This window comes from Podarcis gaigeae, assembly GCF_964106915.1.
Source record: "Podarcis gaigeae genome assembly, chromosome: 1".
Lineage (NCBI taxonomy): Eukaryota > Metazoa > Chordata > Lepidosauria > Squamata > Lacertidae > Podarcis > Podarcis gaigeae.
Genome location: NC_139678.1, coordinates 131,263,514 through 131,273,202, shown reverse-complemented (window position 1 = coordinate 131,273,202; position 9,689 = coordinate 131,263,514). Strand labels below are relative to the sequence as shown.

Here is a 9,689-nt window from a genome sequence, read left to right as displayed (position 1 = left end):
ATAAAAAACTATCTGACTTTTAGAAGACATCTGAAGGCAGCCCTGTTTAGGGAAGTTTTGAATGTTTGGTGTTTTATCGTGTTTATCGTGTTGGGAGCCGCCCTGAGTGGCTGGGGAAACCAAGCCAGATGGGCAGGGTGTAAATAAAAAATTATTATTAATATACTGAGGAAGACCATCAGTCCTTCATGTCTACAATGAATTGTAGCAGATCTCCAGATGCTATGGTGTCTGTAGGCAAGTGTTATCTTTTTTCATTGCTGCACAATGCTTAGACTATCAGTCTTTATTAATAACAAGCATTGGGGTTTCCTTTTCCTGGCATCTAGTTGATCCACCAATTGACCATGGAAGAGGTGGATTTATAGGCTTCTTAATGTCAGGTTTCACTTTGGGAAGGATTAGCAGGAGACCTGGTGAACGGCGGCGAAGAGGGGCAGCTGACATTGAAATGGTTGTTTTTGCAGTTTGTTCATAGGCAACCCAAGTTGGTACTCAGTACAGTTGAAAATTCCTGCCACCTGATGAGTGTTGATTGAGCCTACTGTGAAAGGAAGTCCTGGTTTTGTTCTGGTTCCTAATAAAAATCCCATTACAGTTGGCATTAAACGAATCCATTGTTTGCAGCAGCTGAGGTTTTTTCAGAGGCTTAAAGGATTTGCCAAATGCCCAGTTTTGCACTGACTGGTCTGGGAGGGAGGAATGCACCTCTTCCTGCAAAGCCACAGTGCCACAGATGTGAGTTCTTGCCGTGGATTATTCCACTGGCATCTAACCTGTCTCTCCCAAGCCTTTTCACGGGGGAAGGTTTTCCATGGAAGAACTACTTAACAGATGCTGTGCATTCAAACTATGCGGGCAAAACCCATTGCAAGAACCAAGAACCATGGCTCAAGGAATCTCTCCAATGCAAGCCTGAACACATGGGCAGAGCTGCATCTTGTTGCTCTCCATTCCCAGTGCTGCTGTAACTGAGAGGTGACTATCCTGGTACCCTCCCAGATCTGGGAGCTGGCATCCCACAATATCTAGAGAGGACCAGGGCAAGCCATCCTTTTGCTTTAACTACTTGGACAAAATCAAAGCACAAAGCAGAGTGGTGTGTGCAGCCAGAAAGTACAGAAACGGGGGGATTGTTGTTTTCCATAACATGGAGAAGAGGAGATGGCGTGCCTCTGTCGAGAAAAAATCAGTCTTGCCCTGCAGAATGGCATGGGTTGGTTGTCTCTGCACGACCTCTTGAGTGTAAGTGGACCAGAAAAACCCTGATCGTTGAAATCTTCTGCGGCAACCTTGCTTCAGATCCGACCACTGTATGTAGCAAATAATGACTGCAAGGGTAAAGCCATGGCCTTATGGAACTTCCTCCTTCAGAGAGGCCTCCCAAAATGCTGATTTTGCATGTTTTTGAAAAAACACATTTTAAAGTTACTGTTTAGACAGGTGGTTCAAGAATAGCTGTATATTTTAGAGCCGACTGTTTACAAGGAAGGCAAAAAGACTTGCAATTTTTAAAATAATGTTAAGACACCTGCCCCTTGCCACGAGAGGGGAAAGATAGCGTATTAAAAATAATTCAATATTTCACACGCTGTACCATAGCCAGCATTGAGAGAATACTTCTCAACAAGGAAGCAAGCCTCTCTGAAAAGCAACCCGTTCATAGAAGAACAACAAAAAAGCCATGTGCGATACTCATGGGATGATTCCTCTTCGCTTGCAGTACCTGGGCCTTTGTTGCAACTCTTTGTTTCTCATCTTCATAACAAGAATTAGGCTTGGAGAAACATTTTTGAGCAGGCGTAACTGATTTGTCAGAACTTCTCCATACATGTAATTAACTTGCAGCACTCATTGCATGTAGCGATAGCCTCCAGTGACTTACAAAAAAGTTGAGATGAATTCATCTAAGACAGGTGAACCCATCCAGTTACTTGCATTTCCCGCTGGGTGGGTTCTGCCCAGCAAGGAGTCCTGGCAAAAGTTGCTGCTGCTGCTGCTGTACTGTGTCTTACTGTGGCTCCTCCCTTCCCCCATAGCTTCCCAGTCCTCCGCGCCACCTGGCCAAACGGGCACCCCAGACACCTCTGCAGCTAAACATCTCTGTTCAACAACACATTGCCTCTGGTTCCCAATAATGGAACCAACAACAGAGCAAAGCAATAACTTCATGTCCTCCTTGGGAGCTGCCCGAAGAGAACTGACAGGCTGCCATTCCCGGCAATTCTATCCCTGGAGATTGTATTATCTTGAGATATTATTTTTTGGCAGAAAGCACACACTTTTCAGAAGTCACTTCCTGGTTTACATGCCACTGAAAACTAAAACTATTTGCGTTCGGCTCTAGAACACCTACTATGATTTCCAGTTCATGGATCTGTTGGGAGGCAAAGTAGCAAGTGGAACTGATTCGAAACATAAATGCTTGTGGAGATGTAGATGCTTATGTAATTTGAAGAAGTTGTTTGCATCCCAAAAAAATATACTAAAAGGGGGGCGACAACCGTTTGTTTTGCTGAATAGAATATGGTCAATTTTGCATGAATCATGTTGCTAAAAAAGAAAAAGATTCATGCAGAAGAACGAAACCTCAAAGCCAAACTGGACACCTCATGAAGATAAATGCAACATTCCTTGAGTCAGAGAAAGCCACTTGCAGTGGGGAACATAGGACAGGAGAAGGGAGGGGCACGAATCCCTTTCCCCACCTACCATTGTCACATTTCAAATTACTTGCCACACAGCTGCCCTGAATTCATGCTTTCCCAGAACTGGAATTTATAGTCTATTTATATACCACATTTTCTAGAAGTAAATCTGGGCTCAAAGTGGTTCTCGCAGAAATTGGTGTCTAAAAACAGTAATACAATAACAATATGTAATAAAACGTCACAACAAGATAATACTAAAATAGTAACAATCAACATTTAACCGTTAATTTAGGATACATGAACATTTAAGTGAGCATACAGCTTACCAACAGGTCAGGTTAAAATAACCACCAAGCCCTTATGAAGGCTCCTAGGACTCGAAGGGGGCACAAGGCAAATGGGAAAAAGCATTTAAGGAAGGACAAGGTGTTAGAAAGCATCATAGTACAAGGACCAAAATTTTACGCAGGTGTATGGCAAAAAGATGTGGGTGGCGCTATGGGTTAAACCACAGAGCCTAGGACTTGCCGATCAGAAGGTTGGCTGTTAGAATCCCTGTGACAGGGTGAGCTCCCGTTGCTTGGTCCCTGCTCCTGCCCACCTAGCAGTTCGAAAGCACCTCAAAGTGTAAGTAGATAAATAGGTACCGCTCTGGCGGGAAGGTAAACGGTGTTTCCGTGCGCTGCTCTGGTTCGCCAGAAGCGGCTTAGTCATGCTGGCCACATGACCCGGAAGCTGTCTGCGGACAAACACTGGCTCCCTTGCCCAACCCCAGAGTCGGTCACGACTGGACCTAATGGTCAGGGGTCCCTTTACCTTTACCTTTATGGCAAAAAGAAGTGGTTCACAGCAGTTTTTTCACTGCTGGGTGACAGAAATAATAAGGCAACATTGCCTACATTGCTGTTTTTATGTATATTTCCAGCTTTACATCAAAACTTTTTTTATGTGGCACTTACCAGATGTGTCTTCAGATTAGGTCAGAGCACATACCATATCTCTGTAATTTCCCAACTACAGACACGTCTGGTATAATTTGTGTGATCTGGTGATTACAGATTCTGCTGCGGCTGCTATGGGATCCAAGGACAAAGGGCAACCTGGGAACTGGTCTTGTAAAGGTGGGAACTGGGCAAAGTTTTCAATCAGCCCTGATACTTGGTGAAAACATGTTTCCCTGTACCAGATCATTATTTGCATACACAGAACATTCAATGCTTTGCTCCCTGCATCTCTTGAATGAGACCAGAGTCTCGGTAAATTAGATGTTCATAAAATATAATTATCTGGGTTATTTCCATTAACTTTCTCTACCACGGAGAGTAGGGTGGGATCTTGCGCAGGTAATATTATGCACCCCCTTTGCCTCTGAATCCCCATTGTGGAATATTTGGAATAGGACAACCTCTTATTGCTAGCATGCCTTAAAAAGTCAGCACAGTAGAATTTCCAAGTGTTCCTATGATACAGCCTTCAGCAACCTGGTACCCTCCATATGTTTTTGACTATGACTAAAGAGTTATAGCCCAACACATCTGAAAGGCCTCAGGCAGGCAGATAATGGCTGGTGTATTACAAAGCTTAATCAGTTTGCGATATACTTTTCAACAACATGTTGTGAATAGGTGCTCTTTTTTAAAAATAAATAAATAAATGCCACCAAGTTTTTGATACTTAAAGTCTTCGGAGAGGGCCCTAGAGCTCAGTGGAAGATCATGTGTTTGGCATGCATAATATCTCAAGTTCGTTTCCAAGCACTGGTAGCAAGAGAAGCCCTGTCAGTCAAAGAAGGAGCGAGTGTTGGGTTAAATCTAGCTGTGGCTCAAGGCAGCATCGACAATAAGGAATAAGCAGATATCAGCCACGGCCTTGCTCCTGTCATGCACAACAAGCCACACATAACAAGAAATGGAATCCAGCAAATTCACAATATGGGTATGGATTCCCTGCCCATCCAGAACTGTGTCCTCATAAGCCTTTGGGGTTCCAAAGTTGGCAGAGTTGAGTGATATGTTTTGCTAAGAGGCATAAAAAGAAGTGTATCGATAACATGAGGTGTTAACTGTACTGTTAAGCAGACACTTGCATCTCTCTAATTAAAGCCACCAGGTGTGTTTTGCTGTCACTCTTCTCTTTTTCAGTGGGGGGGGGGAGAGGGAAGATGTGGTTTTATGGTGCGAGAGCGCAAAAATCCACTTGAATTGCGCAACCAGAGCTCGCTGGTGCGCTATTGAATCTGACCCACAATATCACAACCGGCTGGAAGCACCTCAAGTGAATGGAATGGGAATTGTTTCTCTGTCAGATACTGATCTTGAGGTGTGGGAACATTTACAGGTTACTTCTTCCCCAAACACGTTCCTGTAGGGAAAACAGACCTGTGCCAAAAGGTTCGTGTGGGAATCATTCGCTCCTTTTACACCTGCATGCGCCGCTACCTTCTCCACACGTTTTCCTGGCAGAATAACGCCCCCATGCAGAAAAGAGAGAATCTCGATTTATGTGTCGTTACCACCACCCCTTACTTCACATTACCCCCCTACCAAAATGATTTAATTCTTTTTCTGACCCAAACAAAATAACCTCATGTCTTGCAAAATGCTGCTCTCCCTCCAGCCCATACCTTTCTCTGCCTCTCTCTCTCCCCTTCCTTCCTTCCTTTCTTTATTTTATCTTATTTTTTATTATTTAGTGGGCTTGCTGATTAGAAAAGAACCAAGCCCCCCCCCCTTACAATCCCTTCCTCCCCCAACAGCACGATTGTCACTGCCAATTAGTACATTGTTAGGGCGCATAATGGCGCTGTAGCTGGGGGAACGGGACGCTTTTGTGCGTCTCCAGTCGGCCGTGGGGGCAGTCAAGATTCATTTAGGGCCTTACACAACATGGACAAAAAAAGAGAGGAAAAGTAAAGAAGTGGGGGGGGGGCGGAAAGAGGCATCTGAAGAAAATGGGGGCGAAGGAGGGGAGGGAAGAATGAGGGGAGGGGGAACAACTAATATGGGAAAAGACGTGGGGGAGAAGTCTGCTATTCAAGGGGTAGGCCAGCCCCATGAAAGGCCCAAGAGGTAGCATCTCATTGAAGGCTCCCCATTGGAACACAAAAGGGAACTAGAGCTTAATAGTAATTAGTGGACTAACTGTGCAAAGAACATTGTGCCTCTTTAGCAGATTGTTCCAACTTTTCCTCCTCTCTCTGCTCTGCGAGAAAAGGGCGGCCTGCGGAGAGAAGAGTGAAAAGAAGCGAAACGGGGGCTTGGAGGCAGCCAGTGGCACTCCATTCCCGGGGCCCATTTGGCCGCGACCTATTCAGACCTACTTTTTTGACAGGTAAATTGGATTTTATTCTCTCCGAAATCTTGGAGCCAATTACGCAAGTGGAGATTTTGGCATGGTTGTGACATCCGGGGGTCCGATTTTGGGGAGTCAATGTTTTTCTTGTTTCAGGAATCTTTAAAAGGTCCCCATCTCTCCCCCCACAATTATTATTATTATTATTATTATTATTACAGCAGTCAATGTCTCAGCACGTTTTGCAAGGCTACATTGGCGACTCAGTGTTCAGCCAAAACCTCTGGACACTTTTAGGGCCCCTTGATTTAAGGGGTGGGGGGAGTTGAGCAGCACGAGTGCAGCTCTCACCCACTGAAGTCGGTGGGGCTCCACACAGTGCTTTGCTTCAGCTCGCCCTAAAATGCTTCTTTCTCTCCATCCATCTCCAGAGAGGGAGGCTCTGGGGTGAGATCTGAAATGATGGCAGCCGTTGCCAGCCTTGATCTTGGATTAATGATGAACTTGGCTCCCTCTGCCAGTGGCCAGTGCAGAGCTCCTTTCAGGTGCAAGAGAAAGTCTTCCAGTCACCTTTTCATTTAGGAGACAGGTGGCAGCAGGTGGGCCTCGCTCCACCTGAAGCAAAGTGTTCGCCTTGGCTCACGGCAGGGCCAACCCTGCCACCTTGGGGTAGCCATGTGCCTCCTCCCATTCTTGATAAGCCCAAGATAAGATTATCATTGCAAGCGTGTCTTTGCAGAACAAGCAGCCTGCCAGGTGATGGCACTTTGGAGGTTGGATTGCTTAGGGCAGAGAGATTTCGTTGTTTCTTCCCCATCAGCCCGCCTTGTCAAAAGTAAAGCTGAAGGCCAGTAGGAACTTTACATTATATAATAATCGTTGTCATTTAGTGAAAATACAAACAGGCATTAGTCTTGATCATCCAGAAGAAGAGAAGAAGAGTTTGGATTTGATATTCCACTTTATCACTACCCTAAGGAGTCTCAAAGTGGCTCACATTCTCCTTTCCCTTCCTCCCCCACAACAAACACTCTGTGAAGTGAGTGAGGCTGAGAGACTTCAGAGAAGTGCAACTGGCCCAAGGTCACCCAGCAGCTGCATGTGGAGGAGCGGGGAAACGAACCCGGTTCACCAGATTACGAGTCTACCGCTCTTAACCACTACACCACACTGGCTCTCCAGAAAAGCGTAATGCTTTTACTCAGAGGAAACCCATTTGCATGAATGGACTTAGCTTAGCCATGTTCATTCATATCAATGGAACTACTCTCAGTTAAACGTAGTTGGCTACTCCTAGTAGTTTTTTTATGCTTCCCACTTCCCTGAGTGGTAGGAAGTTCTAGGGCAGCCTATGTCCCTTGCAAAGAAAGTTTACTGGTGACATGGAGGCTTATTTGTAATATTTTTATTTACAATAATGCAAATTGAATAGATGGAGTACCCTCACTGTGAGAAGTGAAGTTAAGAGGGAACCAGGCAGAGGGCCTTCTCAGCAGTGGCTCCCTCCTTACAGAGATAAAGAACCACACAACTTTTAGAAGACATCTGAAGGCAGCCCTGTATCGGGAAGGTTTTCATGTTTGGCATTTTATTATGTTTTTATATGTGCTGGAAGCCGCTCGGAGTGGCTCAGGAGACCCAGCCAGGTGGGCAGGGTATAAATAATAACATTATTATTAATTAGGTAAACACACAGGGTTAGGGTTTCGGCCACATCAGCTCCTCCATAAGTAAACAACACACAGGCAGCCAATGCCCAAAATTCAGGACTCCTGTCTTCTTCATTGACTACCTTCCAACTCCTAAAACAGGCCAGATCCAGTCTCCTTCCCCCTTGCAAGGCCAAGTTAGACAGATGGGCAGGGCCTCACACGTGTTAGTCACCTGACACCCCAATAGTGTCAGGTGACCTGTTTTTGCACAGGCAACCAGCTGATCATGAGAACTTGCAAAATGTCACCCACAGAACTTTGCAAGTCCCAGCAATCAGCTGACAGTCAAAGCACCTTGCGCAGGGCTTGGCAGGTGATGAGGTCTGCAGCTCTCTTTTGGTCCAGCTGTGCTTTTGCCTGACATCATATATGACCTCAGATGTAGGGCTTGGTGGGTGTGGGCTGGTCAAAATGGCCTCGCAAGCCAACTGGGAAGGCCTGGAGGACCTAACTAGACTTGCCTGCCCAGGCAAGCCACAAGCCACGAAAAGGCATCAGCGCTAGTCTCCAGTCCAGGGTCTATGAAGAGAGTGCCTTAAGCAGCTATCTGTAAAAGGAATCAAGGCAAAAAAAAATACTGCTTATGATTTGATAGTTATAACACAGTGCGTTATACATATGATTAAATCATAGTCCGAGGAGGCCCATTGAAGATAGCTAACTTAAAGCTATCTATTCCAACAGGTCTACTTGGAGTATCTCTTGGTTGGATGCAGCCTAATAGATTTAAGCCGTCTAGCCACAATCCTAAAAGGCATCTGTGCTAACAGAACTCTTGAATATCAGCTTATTTTAAGTAAATAATGCATGCTCCCTTTTTAAAAAAATGTTTTAAAGTACACAATAGCTTCTAACACAAAGGGCTCTAATTGATTTGAAGGACCCATTTATATACTGTTGAATAAATGAGAGGGAAGGGAGAAAGTTATTTCGCATGCGCTTGCATAATTCACAGACTCATAGTCCATAATAGATAGATATTTACACAACAAATACTAAATGACTTTCCTTGACCTAAAATCATTCATCATGGCTGTTTCTCAAACGGGACGTCACTTTACTGTTTTAGAAAAGTGATGCTTAACCAAACACGCTTGTGCTCACATGTACAGCCCTGACATTTTGCAATAAGTCACATCTGACAGTCCAAAAGTATAGAAGGGGAGATTCAGACTGCAAAGACTGAAGGCAGAAAACAAAGAGCTTGCTTACCGTCTACAAAACACCACTGTAGTTTGTGAGTAAATCAGTGACTGCAGTTCAGGTGGAGAACCTCTTCCAGTCTGAGGACCACCTTTCTTTTGGGAAAGTTTTCCAGGAGCCAGGTGCCTTTGGGGGGGAGGGAAGGGCCAGCGGGAAAAGTGGGGTGAGGCAACAAACGTGAACTTTGGACACTAGGCTAGTTTGCACACACATTCACACACCCCTCTCGACCCTCCATCCCGGGGAGTGAGAAGCGCTATCGGAGTTCAGGAACACTTCCCTCCAAGCAAAGGTACTCAAGGGGGGTGCAAAGCACAGGCCCTCCAAGTATAAAGTTACCAGATTTTATCCAATGAATCCGGGGACACTTCAATTAATTAATTAATTAATTACGTTCGGGACGTTGATGCTGCAGCGATGGCGGTGGCAGAGAGGCGGCCACCGCCTTGACCTCAACCGCCACGTTTCCCCTTCCTCCGAGGCTTCTGTCTCCTTTCTCCATGAAGCTGGGCCGCCCCTGAGTTGTTGGTTCTTTGGTGGTGGGGGGGGTGGGGTGGGGGGGGAAGCGGTGTGTGGTGGGTCAGGCATGGAAGGCGGAGGAGGAGGGTCAAGAGCGGCCGTGACGCTCGGGCAGTGCGATGTTTCCTGTCCCATTGGAGCAGCCCCAATCCCATTCCTACTTGCGTGCAAGCAGGAGACCTTTCGGCTGGGAAGGGAGGCTTCCCGTTGCCTAACTGAGAGATCCCTGCCCCCTCCTGCTTGCACGCAAGCTCTGATAGGCAGCGTGAAGCCTCCCTTCACAGCTTAGTTGCTGGGGTCAGGGAAGGTGGAG

The 9,689-nt window shown here is 45.9% G+C and overlaps 1 protein-coding gene and 1 long non-coding RNA gene across 4 annotated transcripts in view; both read left to right on the top strand.

Moving 5' to 3' along the window:
* PLEKHM3 (pleckstrin homology domain containing M3) overlaps positions 1–9,689 on the top strand; it is a 798,157-nt gene that overhangs the window by 87,193 nt on the left and 701,275 nt on the right. The gene's annotated exons all lie outside the window — the stretch shown is intronic.
* The window catches only part of LOC310833677, a 244,055-nt gene that overhangs the window by 187,610 nt on the left and 46,756 nt on the right, over positions 1–9,689 (top strand). The window lies entirely within an intron of this gene.